Consider the following 18762-nt stretch of genomic DNA (forward strand, 5'->3'; position numbering starts at 1 on the left):
ATTGAATCCAGGCAAATGAAGTGATGTGTAAGCATTGCATTAGGTAATCCAGATGTGATTTAAAGTATTTGGGAGGATATGTGTACATTATATGCAAATACGATGCCATTTTATATAAGGGACTTGGGCATTGATACGGTTTGGCTGTGTCCCCACCCAAATCTCAACTTGAATTCTATCTCCCAGAATTCCTACATGTTGTGGGAGGGAACCAGGAGGAGGTAATTGAATCATGTGGGCTGGTCTTTCTCATGCTATTCTCGTGATAGTGAATAAGTTTCACAAGATCTGATGGGTTTATTAGGGGTTTCTGCTTTTGCTTCTTCCTCTTCTCTCTTGCTGCCGCCATGTAAAAAGCGACTTTTGCCCTCTGCCATGATTCTGAGGCCTCCCCAGCCATGTGGAACTGTAAATCCATTAAACCTCTTTTTCTTCCTAGTTTTGGGTATGTCTTCATCAGCAGCATGAAAATGGACTAATACAGTAAATTGGTACCAGTAGACTGGGGCGTTGCTGAAAAGATACTCAGCAAATGTGGAAAATGTGGAAGCAACTTTGGAACTGGGTAACAGGCAGAGGTTGAAACAGTTTGGAGGGCTCAGAAGAAGCCAGGAAAATGTGGGAAGGCTTGAAACTTCCTGGAGACTTGTTGAATGGCTTTGCCCAAAATACTGATAGCAATATGAAAAATAAAATCCAGGCTGAGGTGGTCTCAGATGGAGATGAGGAACTTTTTGGGAACTGGAGCAAAGGTGACTCTTGTATGTCTTAGCAAACAGACTGGTGGCATTTTGCCTCTGCCCTAGAGATTTGTGGAACTTTGAACTTGAGAGAGATGATTTAGGGTATCTGGTGGAAGAAATTTCTAAGCAGCAAAGCATTTAAGAGGTGACTTGGGTGCTGTTAAAGGCATTCAATTTTAAAAGGGAAACAGAGCATAAAAGTTCAGAAAATTTGGAGCCTGACTATGGAATAGAAAAGAAAAACCCATTTTCTGAGGAGAAATTTAAGCCAGCTGCAGAAATTTGCATAAGTAGCAAGAGCCTAACGTTAATCCCCACGACCATGGGGAAAATGTCTCCAAGGCATGTCAGAGGTCTTCACTGCAGCCCCTCCCATCACAGGTCCGGAGGCCCAGGAGAGAAAGTGGTTTTGTGGGCCAAGCCCAGGGTCCCCGTGCTGTGTGCAGCCTAGGGACTTGGTTCCCTGTGTCCCAGCTGCTCCAGCCATGGCTAAAAGGGACCAACATAGAGTTCAGGCTGTGGCTTCAGAGGGTGAAAGCCCTAAGCCTTGGCAGCTTCCATGTGGTATTGAGTCTGCAGGTACACAGAAGTCAAGAATTGAGGTTTGGGAACCTTCGCCTAGATTTCAGAAGATGTATGGAAATGCCTGGATGCCCAGGAAAAAGTTTGCTGCAGGGGCAGGGCCCTCATGGAGAGCCTCTGCTAGAGCAGTGCAGAAGGGAAATGTGGAGCTGGAGCCCCCAAATAGAGTCCCTACTGGGGCACTGCTTAGTGGAGCTGTGAGAAGAGGGCCACTGTCCTCCAGACCCCAGAATGGTAGATCACTGACAGCTTGCACCATGTGTGTGGAAAAACTGCAGACACTCAACGCCAGCCTGTGAAAGCAGCCAGAAGGGAGGCTGTTACAGAGGCAAAGCTGCCCAAGACCATGGGAACCCACCTCTTGCATCAGCATGACCTGGTCGTGAGACCTGGAGTCAAAGCAGAGCATTTTGGAGCTTTAGAATTTGACTGCCCCACTGGGTTTCAGACTTGCGTGGGCCCTGTAACCCCTTTGTTTTGCCCAATTTCTCCCATTTGGAATGGCTGTATTTACCTAATACCTGTACCCCCATTGTATCTAGGAAGTAACTAGCTTGCTTTTGATTTTGCAGGCTCATAGGTGGAAGGGACTTGCCTTGTCTCAAATGATACTTTCGACTGTGGAATTTTGGGTTAATGCTGAAATGAGTTAAGACTTTCGGAGACCGTTGGGAAGGCATGATTGGTTTTGAAATGTGAGGACATGAGATTTGGAGGGGCCAGGTGCAGAATGATATGGTTTAGCTGTGTCCCCACCCAAATCTCAATTTGAATTATGTCTCCCAGAATTCCCACATGTTGTGGGAGGGATTGAATCATGGAGGCTGGTCTTTCCCTTGCTGTTCTCGTGATAGTGAATAAGTCTCATGGATCTGATGGGTTTATCAGGGGTTTCTGCTTTTGCTTCTTCCTCTCCTCTCTTGCTGCCACCATGTAAGAAATGCCTTTCACCCTCCGCTATGATTTCAACTCCCCAGCCATGTGGAACTGTAAGTCCAATTAAACATCTTTTTCTTCCCAGTCTCAAGTATGTCTTTATCAGCAGCGTGGAATCGGACTAATACAGGCATCCATGGATTTTGGTATCTGCTGGGAATCCTGGAATCAATCCCCCATGGATACCCAGGGATGACTATACTCTCATGCATGCTGAGGGGAGCTGATGTCCTGTGCTAGCCTGGGAAGTCTAGAAATTTTGTTTCAAGGGATATGATGAGGAAAATATATGTAATAACAATAATAATCAGAAAATGGTCCTTACCTCTTTACATGTTTGTTTTTTCTTTTATACTTTCTTTCCCATGTCTTTTATTTTTTTCCCTTCATTTGCTTTTTTTCCTTCCTCTCTCTACTCTTCCTATCAACTTTTAGAAATAGTTATGTTGGCCGGGCACGGTGGCTCACACTTGTAATCCCAATACTTTGGGAGGCCAAGGGGGGCGGATCATGATGTCGGGAGATTGAGACCATCCTGGCTAACACGGACCCCGTCTCTACTAAAAAAACACAAAAAAAATTAGCCGGGCGTGGTGGCGGGCGCCTGTAGTCCCAGCTACTTGGGAGGCTGAGGCAGGAGAATGGCGTGAACTCAGGAGGTGGAACTTGCAGTGAGCCAAGATTGCACCACTACACTCCAGCCTGGGCGACAGAGTGAGGCTCTGTCTCAAAAAAAAAAAAAAAAAAAAAAAAAGAAATAGTTATGTTTACTTAGAAATCATGGCATTTTTATTTTGCTCATTTATGTGGTTTTAAAATTTTCCCTCTTCTTTTTTGAGTGTGTGTTGGGGTGAGTGCAGATGTGCAGAGATTGAAGCGCTGTGATACAACCAAGAGAAAACCAGACTTGGATTTAAAAGATCTAGGTTCCTCTCCATGTATCCTCCCCTCCCTGCTCTCTCCACAAAGAATTAGCAATCATTCATTAAAACACATACAGTAAATGATCATACAATATACTCTTAAGAGATATGATGAAGGAAAATAATAAAAAGTAATGTATAACATAGAGTCCTATATATTTGCTCAAGATAGGTCACAAGACATTTCATTGTGAAAACTCTCAGAAACCAAAGCAAAAGGGAAAAATAATTAATAATTGTTTTTATCATCTCCATTAGATTAAAAGAAACCAATTGCTCTTTGGAAGTATTATGCTTTCTGATATTGAGACTTGACACATTCTCTTATGGGTGCTCATAAGGAAAGTACTGTTTTATAGAGGGAGACATCTCAACATAGCCCTACAAGAGCGATAGTAACACATTTCCTCCTGTTCTTTCTTATAACTGTGTTTGAAGTAAGCTGATATTGTAACTCTGGGGTACAATTCAATAAAAATAAAACCAAACAAAAGGCCAAATAGTACGATTCCAGTAGGCAATTCTTTGATACTCAGATACATTTCAAGGGTACAATTTAGAATAGCTTAAAAAAAACCCAATATGAATGGACTGCATGTTCTTAGGAAATCCACCACAGATATTATTTCTCCTAACTGGGCTTTTGATAAAACTGAACATGGCAGAGTGTGAAGTTGTAACATCTCAAAAGAAGCAGCAGAAGGTAGATTAAGTGGGTACCTCCAAAACAGAAGCCAAAGTCTCTTTCGAAGAACAGTTTGGCTCCTTTAGCTTATGAGAGAAAGAGAGAGGCATCTAAGAATTCTCGAATGTTATAGTGCATAGGCTGTACTAGGATATTTGTTAAAAATGCAGAGTCCCAGGAATCTCTCTATAGATTTTTGATTCTATTGTTCTAGAGTAGGCCAATGAGTCTGCATTTTAAACAATTACTCAAGAAACAACTGGGACAGGACACTGCCTTAAGCAGGTCTATGATAACTCTAGCTGGGGAAAAAATTCAAAGCAGATGCTCAAGATTGCTCACTTGGACAAACATCTCTCAGTAAAACACCTTAACTTAATTTTAAAATATAGAGTTAAAACGAGTTTAGCCTAAAGCTGCCTCCTTACATATAAATATCTTAAGTTCGACCTAAAGGTTTCTCTATGTATCATGAACTATAACCTAAATGGACTTGTAAACAGACTGTAGCTTACTCTTGTGCCAGTCACCAAGTTTTGGCCAGTCAAAGGTGGCCAACAGTTCCAACCGTGTTCAAATAAGGCGAACACTGAGCTGTAACCCATCTGGCTGTTTTGTCCCTCACTTCAGTTTTTTATAGAGCACTTTCCTTTTTCTGTCTATAAATCTTCCATCACATGTCAGTGCTGGAGTCTCGGAGCCTACTCTGGCTTGGGAGGCTGCCCGATTCACAAATCGTTCTTTGCTGAATTAAACTCTGTTAAATTTAATTTGCCTAAGGATTTTATTTTAACAGTAGTTTCCTGGTAAACCCTCTAGGACAAATTAGTTTGGAATTGTTGTCCCTGAGTAAATGAATGTTTTGACCTGCTGTATAGAATTGCTGCTAAAGCTATTCTGCCAAATAAAGGATGTCTGCCAAATTTTCTGACTTTACAGTAGATAAACTAAAGCCATTAGATCAATTTGGATTAGGTTTGGCTGCATATGACAGAAAAAATACAGTGGCCTAAACATCATAGATGTTCTTTCTCATAGAAATGGGTTTCTTATTTCATCCTGTAATTCCAGCACTTTGGGAGGCTGAGTCAGGCGGATCACTTGAGCCTGGGAGTTTGAGACCACCCCAGGCAACTTGGTGAAACTGCATCTCTACAAAAAATACAAAAATTAGCCAGGCATGGTGGCACAAACCTGTAGTCTCAGCTACTTGGGAGGGTGAGGTGGGAGGATTGCTTGATCCCGGGAGGCAGGGGTTGCAGTAAGCCAAGATAATACCACTGCACTCCAGCCTGGGTGACAGAGCAAGACCCTGTCTCAAAAAAAAAAAAAAAAAAAAAAAGAAAAAAGAAAAAAAAGAAAAGAAATGGGTTTCAGAGGCTGGCAGCGCTGAGTGCTGAGCAGGTATCATGCTCTCCAATGGAAGGGACCTAGGCTCCCTCCATTGCTCTGATCTTCAGCGTGTGGCTTCTACATGCTGGAGACATCACACCCAAGACGGCTGCTGGAGCTCCTGCTACAGTTCCACATTGCAGATTGCAGGAAATAAGAAGGGCAAAGGTGGATGTACTCCCTCCCTTTAAGGACATTTTCCGGTTTTGTAGTCAGGATGTGTGCATACATGTCATTGACCAGGACTTAGTCTCATGGCCATACCTAGCTCTGAGGAGTCAGGGGTAAGAGGGTGTTGGGAAATGTAATCTTTATTTTGGATGGCCACATGCCCAGCTAAATATGGAGGTTGATTACAAAAGAAAAAGGGGGGAAATGGGTCTACCAGTCTCTGCCATAGCCATTTGTGGACATAGATTAGGAGACAAAAGCAATTGTCTGTTGAAGCTAGACATGATACTATGATAAAACCTAGTTGGCAATATCAAAGCCATGTCACCTCTCTTAGAAAAAGTCTTTCTGATTTCAATAGCAAATGCACAAGCTTCCTCCTTACCTGAAAGCAAAAGCAATTCATGAGATACACACTGAAAAGGTGTGGGGTCAAAATCCCTCTGCTTTTTTCCATTTCTACTGTTATGAAATTTTTACATGTGTAACGTACCCTTATTGTAACAAACCCAAGCAGCACAGAAGAGTAAAAAGTGAAGCGTCCTCCTGTTGAAACGCCTCTTTCCTCCAATCCTACCTCAAGTGCTGCCTTGGTTAACATTTTGAGTGTTTCTTTCCAAACAAGATTTATGTCTCCTACTCCAAATTGTTACCTAATCTATCAGGACTCCATGCTTATCCTGACTTCTATTCTGCTTTGTTCCATATTAGTGTGGCATTTGACAGTCATTGCAAGAAGGGATGCAGTGGGGGTCAAAGATTACAAATGTTAAAAAGTGAAAGGGGCTTGAGATATCACAAAGCATTCTCACAAATGATTCCTTGGTTTACGTTGGAATGTAAATATGACTACACTTGCTTTTTTCCCACATGACTTAAGGAATTTTCTTCATGTTGTAATGTTTGATGGATGCAAAGCAAATGTGTAACTTATATGTTTATGAAGCATAATAACATAATCAAATCTGTGCACCCACCGCCCAGTTTATAAACCAATTTATGACCAGTACCATCTAAACCACCTGCGTGCTTCTCCTTTCAGCCCTCCACCTCCCCATGAGAAGTCATACTATCCTACTTTTACATTTTAATTAATTTGGCTTTTTAAAAAATAGTTTTACTACAGATGTATATGTGTACAAACTATATATTAATCTTACTTCTTTTTTGAGCTTCAAAAAAGGGATTATATGGTGGATTGCCTTCTGCAACTTGACTTTCTTTTTCCCACTACATTATATTTCCAAGATGCATTCATGTTGATACAGGTAGCTGGTGAAGACATTTTTTTTTTCTTTCCTTTTCTTTTTATTTTTTTGAGACAGGGTCTTGCTCTGTCACCCAGGTTGGAGTCCAGTGGTGTGATAATAGCTCACTGCAGCCTCAAACTCCTGGACTCAAGTGATCCTCCCATCTCAGCCTCCTGAGTTGCTGAGACTACAGGCACATGAAACTGTGCCCAGCTAGAGATAGAGTTTTTCATTGTTGTATAATATTCCACTGGGTAAGCATTTCACAAGTTATTTATCTATTCTCCTGTTGATGGAATTTGGGTAGGTTCTGTTCTGTTTTGTTTTGGTCATATAAAAATTACTGCCCTCAACATGTTTCTTGGTGGGCGTACATGAGCAACAGTTTCTCTAGGGTATTATGTCCATGATGAATGGAGAGGCGGGTGGAGGATATGTGTCTAACTATAGAAGACAATGACAAATTATTTTTCTTTTTTTTCTTTTCTTTTTGTTTTTCTTGAGACAGAGTCTCACACTGTTGCCCGGGCTGCAGTGCAGTGGCACAATCTCGGCTCACTGCAACCTCCACCTCCGGGGTCCAAGTGATTCTCCTGCCTCAACCTTCTGAGTAGCTGGGATTACAGGCACCTGCCACCACACCCGGCTAATTTTTTGTATTTTTAGTAGAGAGAGGGCTTCAGCATGTTGGCCAGGCTGGTCTTGAACTCCTGACCTCAAGTGATCCGCCCGCCTCGGCCTTCCAAAGTGCTGGGATTACAGGCGTGAGCCACTGAGCCCGGCCCGACAAATTGTTTTTCACAGTGGCTAAACCAATTTACATTCCCACAGTCATGTATAATACGTTATTGACATTTGGTTTAGTCAGACTTTGTCATTTCTGTCCATCTACTGTATATAAATAGTGCTGTCATTTGTATAATTCATAGTGTGGCTTGGGATCTTTTCATAGTGACCTTATCCTAAACTTTAAGGTGAAACCAGGACTTTATTTTATTTTTATTTTTTTAAGTATATATACAGACAAGGCCTACAAACTTACTTTTTCCTGAATCCACTCACAGTACAGCCATGGCAGCCAGTGGTCTTGGCATGCTGGCCTCAGACACAAAGGTCCCAGAAGTGGCATAGCCTTCTATGGGCCTGAATCTTCTTCAGTCGCTCCAGGTCTTCACAGAACTTGTTTTCCAGACCAGGACCTAGCTATAGTTTCCATCCTTTACATCCTTCTGTCTGTTCAGGAACTAGTCTGGGTTCTTGTACTGGCGTGGATTCTGCATCATGGTGATCCTCAGGGAGTTCCACCTCATCCTCAGTGAATTTTCCTGCCCTCTTGGGGAAGTTGATGTCTGCTTTTTTAACTCCACTCGAGCATAAATTCAGCCCACACCGTTAATGGCAGTGATGGCAAGGGCTATTTTCTGCTACACACTGATGTTGGTGTTGAGTACTCACAAAACATGGCTGGGACTTCTCAGTGATCACTCAAGACACGGTGGCAGCATGAGTGGCAGTGCGCAGGCCTCCTGTGGAAGAGCTTTGTCAGTGCTTTGAATGACCAAGCATCAAGATTAAGTCTGCACAGCTCCGACTGATAACCTGTCCTATCTACAGGCTCAAAGGCAAAGGCTGAGGAAAAAATATTTTTAAATAAAGGACACATCTTTTTTTTTTTTTTTTTTTTTTGAGATGGACACTCACTCTGTTGCCCAGGCTGGAATGCAGTGGTGCAATCTCGGCTCACTGCAACCTCTGCCTCCTGGGTTCAAGCAATTTTCCTACCTCAGCCTCCTGAGTAGTGATTATTACAGCGCCTGCCACCACACCTGGCTAATTTTTGTATTTTTAGTAGAGATGGGGTTTCAGCATGTTGGCCAGCCTGGTCTTGAATTCCTGACCTCAGGTAATGTGCCTGTCTTAGCCTCCCAAAGTGCTGGGATTACAGGCATGAGCCACTCCACCCGGACAAGGACACATTCTTATGTTGATTCTTACAGACTTCCCCACAAGGTGTTTCACATATAAGTCATGAACTGGGGCTGGGTTCAAAACCCACATGCTTCTGGTAGGGAATATTGATCCAAAAAACCAGATCTGTCAAGTATGAAAGCAACCTGGAGTTTATAAACTGTTTATTATATAAACTGACCTATTATTTATGGGAATAGAGAATTGTCCTCCTAACTATGAATCAGCTTTATATTTAGGATAGACTTAAGATAAATCTGATTGTAGAAAACCTTTAGCCTTATATTAGTCCGTTTTCATGCTGCTGATAAAAACATACCCGAGACTGGGCAGGGCACGGTGGCTCACACCTGTAATCCCAGTGCTTTGGGAGGCTGAGGCGGGCAGATCTTGAGGTCAGGAGATCAAGACCATCCTGGCTAACACAATGAAACTCCATCTCTACTAAAAATACAAAAAATTAGCCGGGTGTGGTGGAGGGCACCTGTAGTCCCAGCTACTTGGGAGGCTGAGGCAGGAGAAAGGTGTGAACCCAAGAGGCGGAGCTTGCAGTGAGCGGAGATGGCGCCACTGCACTCCAGCCAGGGTGACAGAGCAAGCCTCTGTCTCAAAGAAAAAAAAAAAATACCCGAGACTGGGCAATTTACAAAACAAAAGAGGTTTAATGTACTTACAGTTCTACATGGCTGCAGAGGCCTCATAATCATGGTGGAAGGCAGGGAGGAGCAAGTTACATCTTACATGGATGGTAGCAGACAGAGAGCTTGTGCAGCGAAACTCCCCATTTTTAAAACTATCAGATCTTGTGAGACTCATTCACTATCATGAGAATAGTGCAGGAAAGACCTGCCCCCATAATTCAATCACCTCCCACCAGGTTCTTCCCAAGACACAAGGGAATTGTGGGAGCTACAATTCAAGATGAGATTTGGATGGGGACACAGCCAAACTATATCAAGCCTGTTATTTGAGGGTTCTGATATCCTGTACCTGATCACAGAGGGGCCTGGGATCAGCAAAGATCAGAGTGGTTTCTCCTGGATCACAAGGCCAAACAATCTTTCTGTGTGAGATACTGACCGCACCTTTTGGGAGCAAATGCACCCGAAAGTACATTGCTTGATTCCACGTCGACAGCTTGGTTGGTGGTGGGGACCTCATGAGCCTGACTCAGTAAGCAGGCTTAGTTGTTGGAGAGGGAAGATTTTGACTTAGATTGCTTTCTTCTGTTAGTCTGCCCCAGGAACAGTCCCCAGGAACTTACAGCTTGGTCCTATAGAGAAGGGGGGTGTACATTAAAACTCTTTGAGGAGTGGAGGCACAAGCAGTCCTTCTTTGTTTGTGGTCAATCTGTGGCCAATATTTCTTTGTTTATCTCCCAGCATCTTCTCCCTTGGTGCAGCAACACTCCCTGACTTCCCCGCCCTCTCCTAGCCATGTTGTTGGGGTGCAACACATGACTCAGCCTTGGGCAGTGGGCATAGTTCATTCCCTGGCTTAGGAGTGGGCTCCTTGCCTGAGTTGGTCTGATGAGAAGAAACCCAAGACTCCTCTGCAGAACTCCCAGAAGAGAGGCTTTCCTTGTACTGCCTTGGAGGCCGTTAGGTTATGATGGTTTGCCCCTGCCTAGAGCCTAAGAATGCTGGCAACACAGGGAAGGGCAGAGCAAAGAGTTAGAAAGAACCCAGAAGACATAACTCGAGCTCTGAGCCCAGCCACATCTGAACGTAAAGCTCCTCTTGGGATTTTTTTTTGAACACTATACTTTTTTATTTTTAATTATATTAGTTGTACATATTTTGGGGTACATAAGATATTTTGATACATGTATACAATGTGTAAGGCTCAAATCAGGGTAACTGGATATCCATCACATCAAACATTTTTCTTTTCTTTGTGTTGGGAACATTAAAAATTCTTCTCTTCTAGCTATTTTGAAATACACAATAAGTTACTAACTATAGGCCAGGCATGGTGGCTCATGTCTGTAATCCCAGCCCTTTGGGAGGCCAAGGAGGGCAGATCACCTGAGGTTAGGAGTTCCAGCCAGCCTGGCCAACATGGTGAAACCCCATTTCTACTAAAAATACAAAAATTAGTAGTCCCAGCTACTTGGGAGGCTGAGGTGGGAGAATCACTTGAACCCAGGAGGCAGAGGTTGCAGTGAGCCGAGATCACGCCACTGTACTCCAGCCTGGGTGACAGAGCAAGACTCTGTCTCAAAAAAAAAAAATTTTTAACTATAACTTCCCATTACACTATAAAATACTAGAACTTATTCCTTCTATCTAACTGTATCTCTGTACCCATTAACCAACTTCTCTTGATCTTCCTCCCACTTCCTTTCCCAGCTTCTGGTAGCTACCATTCTACTTTCCATGTCCATGAGGTTCACTTTTTTAGTTCCCACATATGCATGAGAACATGTGATATTTGTCTTTCTGTGCCTGGCTTATTTTACTTAACATAATGATCTCCGGGTTCCATCCATGTTGCTGCAAATGACAGGATTTCATTATTTTCCATGGCCAAATAGTATTCCACTGTGTATATATGCCATATTTGCTTTATCCATTCTCTCGCTGATGGACAATTAGGTTGATTCTACATCTTTGATATTATGAATAGTGCTCCAATAAACATGGGAGTGCAGATGTCTCTTTGATATATTAATTTCCTTTCTTTCAAAGATATACCCAGCAGGGGGATTGCTGGATCATACGGTAATTCTATTTTTAGCTTTTTAAGGAACCTCCATATTGTTTCCTGTAATAGATGTACTAATTTACATTCCCACCAACAGTGTGTGTTCCCCTTTCTCCATATTCTCAGCAGCTTTTTTTTTTACTTTTTGATAATAGCTATTCTAACCGGGGTCATATGATATCTCATTGTGGTTTTGATTTGCATTTTCCTGCTGATTAGTGATGTTGAGCATTTCTCAAATACCCATTGGCCATTTGTATGTCATCTTCTAAGAAATGTCTTCAGTAACATAAATAGTATCTTCCTTTTGGTTGCTTACTTATTTTTTGCCATGGTCGGTTTGAGTGTGATTTTGCTGACACTTGATTCAGAAAATGTCCCCATAGGTAACCACCTAAAATAGTATGAAACAAATTCAGGAAAAGAGAGGCCATCTTCCTTTTCTACCATAGCATTTAGGGGCTCCAGTGGCACAGAAGGTGGCAGAAGCCCCCTGCCAGGAATTGTGGGGTCTGCCACAGTGGCCCCTGCAGATGCATGTGAAGAGGCCAGAAGAAGTAGTGATATCTTGCAAGGGCAGTAGTGTCTGCAGGAGATCCCCAGCAGAGGAAGCTCTAGCAGGAGGAGGTGAGAACATGGTCCATGTGATGCGTACACCAGTCTCCTCGCCCCAGGGCTGTGGCTGCCAGTGTGCTTGCTGCTGCGGTCATCATCACTTCATCTCCTCATAGTGCCAGCAGCTTCAGCCTCCCCCTGGAGAGAGCCTGCTTCTACATGGCTTCTATAATGCTTCTGGGGACAGCACAGGTGTCCAGATTTTTCCTGACTAGACCCACAGCTGCTGTGGCTCCTCTCACACTTCTGGGCTCAGGTGAAGACCACATTGGAGGACATGGGATCTGGCCTCCCTATCAACTGCATAGAGTAGCCACATAACTCAACCAGAAGAGTAGGGGAACCAACACCCTGTATAGTGAATCTTAACAATGACAGAAGGTGAAAGACCTGGCAGATATAGCCCTCTCCTTTTTCACTAAGAGGGACATTTCCAAGGCATGGGTTTCTACAGGGCCTGTCTAGACAACATTCTGCACAGCTGAGCAGTTGCTCTCTTTCCTTGGAAGCTGTGGGCTGCTAATCCAAGTGCCACCTTGCATTTGCTCTCCTTCCTTCCCTGCCTTGCCCCCGCCCTGGGATTTACAATGAGCTGTAGCATGTGAGGCTTGCCTCTGCTCTGTTTTTCTAGAAAACATGGGCTGAGGGAGTAACTGATAGTATTTGTCATGAACACATGTGAGCTGCTCCCTTTTTAACAAATAAAATCACAGGGCCAGGCACGGTGGCTCAGGCCTGTAATCCCAGCACATTGGGAGGTTGAGGTGAGCGGATCACCTGACGTCAGGAGTTCAAGACCAGCCTGGCTAACATGGTGAAACCCCATTTCTACTGAAAATATAAAAAAATTAGCTGGGCATGGTGGCGCACACCTGTAGTCCCAGCTACTTGGGAGGGTGAGGAAAGGGTACCGCTTGAACCCAGTAGGCAGAGGTTTCAGTGAGTCGAGATCCACTACTGCACTCCAGCCTAGGCAACAGAGTGAGATTCCATCTCAAAAAAAGAAACAAAGCAAAAAAACAAAACAAAACAACCCAGGACACTTAGTTAATATTGAATTCCAGATGAATATAAAAAAAAGTTTAGTATACATATATCCCAAATATTGCATGGGATATAGTCATGCTAAGAGGAATTATTTGTTATTTACCTGAAACTCAAATTTAACTGCGTGTCCTGTATTTTATCTGGCAACCTTATCTGATGACTCCCAGTGACTCCCAGAAATACCTGGGGGAAAAGGAGGACCTAGGTCTTTGATGATGTCATTAAGGCACTACACTATCTCTGGACTATATTTCTCCAGAATTCTTAGAGTTTAAGAAAATGAAACCCCAATTATTTAGGACTACAAATGTCAGGTTTTATTTCACTTGCAAAAAATTGATTAACCTGTCGAATTCATCTTTGTTTCTTTCTTTGGAACTTAGCAGTGTTTAAGCCCAGAGTAAGTGCTACATAAATGACTGTTAAATCATTTATATTTAGAGGAAATAAATTTCTTTCAATGTATAGACTAGGCATCATGTATTTATAGGAAAACAAGGGAGACCGGGCACAGTGGCCCATGCCTCTAATCCCAACACTTTGGGAGGCCAAGGCAGGAGATTGCTTGAGCCCGGGAGTTCACGATCCGCCTGGGCAACATAGTGAGACCCTATCTCTTTAAAACAAACACACAAGGGCTAAATAATTTTGTCAAGTTTTTATTAAGGAAAAATTTAAACATATAAAATTGCATGTAAAATAACACAACAAGCCCTGAAGTCCCATGTATATATCACCCAGCTTAACAATTGAGGATAAATAATTTAATGCTTTATGACTATTACATAAAATGATACTTTATATCCATCACTGATAACTTTCTTTTTTTTCAGACGGCATCTTGCTGTGTCACCCAGGCTGGAGAGCAGTGGCACAATCTCGGCTCACTGCAACATCCGCCTCCCGAGTTCAAGCAATTATCCTGCCTCAGCCTCTCAAGTAGCTGAGACTACAGGCACATGCCGCCATGCCCAGCTAATTTTTTTTATTTTAGTAGAGACGGGTTTCCACTGTGTTGCCCAGGCTGGTCGCGAACTCCTGAGCTCAGGCAATCCTCCCGCCTTGGCCTCCCAAAGTGCTGGGATTACAGGCGTGAGCCACCCTGCCCAGACCATCACTGATAACTCTTTTGTGGAGGTGATCACTGTTCAATCGCCGTTCCATCTCATGCATCCTGAGATAATAACAAAGATGTAATTGGTTTTTTGCCAAATTAAGTATCACCATTTAGACTCCTTCAGCAGATACAAAGAGAAAGATTTTCAGAATTTTATAAAGTCAAAACCAGAAAGCCATAGCAGAAAGAGCAATACTGGAAGTCAAAAGCTCTGTTTGGGTCAAACTGTGTCTAAATTTCTCATCCATGACGAGTGGGATCTGAAATGGAATCTCCTCTAAGGGCTTTCCAACTCCAGCAATACATGAGTTTTGAAAGAATCCTACATGTTTACTGAGTGGCATTTGAACCACACACTCAAGGTATGAGCTCTGCTTTGAGTCTGCACTTGGATCCTGCTTTAGGTCAAGAATGACTTAAGCTGCTCTGCATAGACTCTCTCAGAGAGGATGCTGTGGTGTGCCCCTCAGATACCCACTTCCAACCCCTTTCGGGACTGGGTCACTTATTTCCTCATTCACTCAGAGTGTTGACAACTCACAGCTGGTAGCTGAGGCCCTCTCTGGAGATTGCCCTCAGCTGTTGAACACAACTAGTAAAGACAGGGTGTATAAATATCTAGCCCCCTTGCCCCAGTGTGGGATGGCTATGAGCCATCTCAGCTCCACAGGACCAGTGGGATTGGTTCAGGCTTTTGATGTGACTACATCACAGCTTAACTTCTCCTATTGCCCCATCATGCTCCCTTCCCTTCCCCTGGGAGTTAATTTTAAAAGCACTCCCCAATAAACCTCTTTTTTGTTGTTGTTGTTGTTTTTTTTTGAGACAGAATTTCGCTCTTGATGCCCAGGCTGGAGTGTAATGGCATGATCTCAGCTCACTGCAACCTCCGCCTCCCAGATTCAAGCAATTCTTCTGCCTCAGCCTCCCAAGCTGGGATTACAGGCATGTGTCACCATGCACCTCTTGCACCTGGTCTCCATCTCAGAGTCTGATGCCCAGGAAACCTGATCTGTGGCAGTGTGGGGATTCGTCCAAGAATGAAGACTGTTTGTAAATTGAGATATGAGGGTGGAATCATCCACTGGCCAGCCAGCTGTGAGGACCTGCCGCTGGTGGTTGGGGGTGCACAAATGGCCTCAGGCCCGCTGTACTGCTGCAACTATTAAAACTCCACCATGGTATACATGGAAGGATGGCTGGTAGAATAGGACTTACTGGCAAGTAGTGTATCAGGCATTTGAGAGATACAGGGCAATAGTCATTATAAAGACAATAGAACTAGATAGTTGTTGTTAGGAAATAATCTATTCTTTGGGGCAAGACAGTAAAAGGCTGAGGGTAATTAATCACCTCTTACAGGCTAAGTCAGAATTCCAGAGGACATCCTCAGAAGCATAAAAAGATACCCTCATCTCCTATCATTGGAGTGCAGAAAAACCTGAGGAATGAATTTAGGATTTAATTACGGAAGCACAGAGTTTCAGAGAAGGTTGAGTTCTGAGTTCCACAGACTAGCTCTGCCAAGGTCAGAGCCCTAATTATGAAGGAATGGAACTGCAATACATGGGATGTGGACAACTGATGTAGGATTTTTTCTTCTTGGTCACTTTGCAAGCCTGGGACCTCCAGCCAGTGATGTCCGCCCAGGGCTTGCTTGGCTATGCTGGTGTGCCTCAGCTTGTCTGTGTTATAGCTTGTACCCACATTTGGTGATTCTCAAGCTCTTGTACCACACCCAAGAAGACTGAGGATATGCTGCACATTGAAGGGTGAGGAGGGCAGAGAAGAATTTTACTGAGCGACGGAACAGCTCTCAGTGGAGAGGGGACACGGGGGATGGTCCCTCACCCCCACAGTCAGGTGGTTCTCTCCTCCTTGCGTAGGTGGGTCTGGGGATTTTTATGGACTCAGAATAGGGGAGAGGCAGGCCATAGGTAGTATTGGAAAAGGCAACATTCAATTGGTTAAAAAGTATTATTCAGAAAGAATCAATAGGGAAAGGGTGAGCAAACAGGAACAGAAGTTCTCATTCTGGGTCACGGGTTTCATCTGGGAACAGCAATCTAGTTTTTCAGCCTTCAAGCTGTTTTTGACTTGAAGGTGGGGTTTCACCAGGGACCCACCCCTATCTGCCTCAGCATTTGGCTGACTCCTATCGCTATCAAAACTGTGTTAATGTATTAGAAACTCTTGAATCCCCAGATTCTCCTATATCCTCTGGGTCTGCAGAAGCAACCCAGTCCTTCCTGTTAAAAGATGGTACTCTGATGTCCACCACCACCCCCAAGGAACACCCCTTGGTTTAAGCCAATGCAAAGTCCTTTGCCTTGCCAGACAGCATGCACACTCCTCAAGGATATGTTCTCAACTCCCCTCCTGACCAATAATCAGAAATATGTCACAACGTAACCCAACTGTGCTGGGCCTGCTAAGAGAGGAAAGGGATTATAGCCAGCAGGAGCCACCGGACATATATGCATATGCATACATGCCAATATGCGCTGGCAGGAGCTGGGAGAATACATAAATGACTAGATTCTAAGGGTACTGGATCAAGGGGCATGGGACATAAAGTTGGTTAGGGGACAGTTTATCAATATGGCAGCACTGTTCTGCAATACAGATTTAATACCCTATTTAAGGAGGTGAAGCTAACATGTTTCTAGGATGGCCCTTAGAAGCTTGGACAAAGTGAAGTAGAAGTGCCAGAATTGCTGTGGCAGATGGTGGAAGAGGGATAGAAACCTTGAGAAGTAGGCCTACTACAGTGGATATAATTAGCAAAACTGGGAAACTCACTCTATGACTATGTTTGGTGGGAAGCCCTGGAGGACACACTGTTGATAAAATCAATAAGAAATGCACTGACAAGAAGGCACCAGAATCTCTGAGAAGCTTAGTGGTTGGTGATAGTCTTCTGCAAGGTGGGAGATCCTGTTGCAGAACTGGGCTCTCTGATAGTAGAAGGAAATGACAGAATTCCAAAATAATAGAGTCAGGTGACACTTAAATACCAGAAGAAAAGTGGGTGCAATTATTGTCATGAAAAGCAAAGCTGAAGTGGAAGCCCAGGAGGCCTGACCTGAGAGCTATTGAAGCAGCAACTAGAACGTGATGTCCCTGGAGGTAAGACAAACAGACAGTCAACAGGGTCTTGCCCAATCTATACAAGCAAAAGAAATCAAGAGTAGATGATTAGGAGACTAAAAGTAGCCACCACAGTAAAAACTTAAAATCTCTTTTTTAGTTTCCAGACCTGAGCCAGTTTTCTGACCTAGCACCCATTGATTGAAGGAGAATCTAAATCCCTGGGAAGGCCTTGTAAAACCATAGCAAGTATAAATGGCAATGATTCCCCTAGTCTTCCCCCCAAAATACTAAGAACTATTTACTTAGGTAATTATGTACTGGGAAAGCGTGGTACCCATATAGTTTGAGGACACAGAGCCCAAGTTAATATTGGTACCTGGAAACCTAAGACATTAGGAGAGCCATCTATTAGAGGAGGGGTGAATGGGCACCAGGTAATAAATGGTCGAGGCCTAGGTCGAGCTCACACTTGGTCCCCTGGGGTCCACAGACTCACCCAGTGATCATGGTCCTAATCCCCAAATGTGTAATTTGAAATGGACGTACTTGAGAGTTGGCAGAAACCTTACATTGGTTCATTGGCCTGCAGAATGAGAAGTATCACAGTAGAGAAGGCTCAGTGCAAACCTTGAACTATCCCTCTAGCCCATGCAAGATAAGGCAGAACAGGAACCCCTTTTAGGAGCCTGTACCCTTCTTCCCCTGAGCATGAAAATAAAGGAAAATCTTCCTTCAAAGGAAATTTGAGGCAACTAGCTAGCCTAAATAAGGGAAAAACTTAATAAGCAAGAAGGTAATAGTAACTTAAAACAATAGCCAAGGAAGCTAGAGTCAGCAGATGTTTTGTTTCCTATAGAAACTAAAGGTAACATCCTAACATATGTCACTGAGTTGTTTTTCAAAAACCCGGATCCCCACCAAATGGATCCATTGGCACTTAGGCCCAGATAAGGAGGAAATGAAGACTGAACCCTGACCGCTGTTCTTTGTTCTAAATTTCTTCCTAAGGGGCCTGGAGGAGGTCACACCCACGAGCCAGAGCTGACGTTCTTTTTTAGAGACAAAACTTTGCCTCCTTAACCAATTGCAAATGAGAAAATCTTTGAGTCTACCACCAACCTATGGGCTCCTGCTTTGAGATAGCCCACTTTTTTAGGTCAAACCAATGTATAGCCTCCGTGTTTTGCTTTATGACTTTGCCTGTAACCTCTGCCTCTTCACCTTTAGAAACTGTTACCCGTAAGTCATCTGGGAGTTCCGGTCTTAAGCATGAGCTGCCCGATTCTTCTTGCTTGGTGCCCTGCAATAAATGCCTCACTTTCTCTTGATGCTATGCCAATGTCAGCATGTGGCTTTGCTGCCCCAGGCAAGTGGACCCCAGTTCAGTTTGATAACAAAGATAAGTAAATCAAAACCAATATCATATCCTGGGGGAAAACAGCAGCTGAAAACATCTGCCTCCTCCGTGGTCATGTTCCCACATCCAGTGGCAGGCCAGTCCTAGAGGATCAGGACAATTCTGAAAGGCCATCCT

The 18762-nt window shown here is 43.6% G+C and overlaps 1 long non-coding RNA gene and 1 pseudogene across 1 annotated transcript in view; one reads left to right on the forward strand and one right to left on the reverse strand.

Annotated features, from left to right (window-relative positions):
* LOC134810133 (uncharacterized) overlaps positions 1-18561 on the forward strand; it is a 36489-nt gene extending 17928 nt beyond the window's left edge. The window contains exon 2 of the long non-coding RNA XR_010157420.1: positions 14965-18561. This is a non-coding gene — a long non-coding RNA (uncharacterized LOC134810133). The remainder of the gene's footprint in view (positions 1-14964) is intronic.
* On the reverse strand, positions 7721-11689 carry LOC112208204 (small ribosomal subunit protein uS13-like; annotated as a pseudogene).
* Positions 18562-18762: the final 201 nt, after the last annotated feature.

Source organism: Pan troglodytes, chromosome 1 (assembly GCF_028858775.2).
Source record: "Pan troglodytes isolate AG18354 chromosome 1, NHGRI_mPanTro3-v2.0_pri, whole genome shotgun sequence".
Taxonomy (NCBI): Eukaryota; Metazoa; Chordata; class Mammalia; order Primates; family Hominidae; genus Pan; species Pan troglodytes.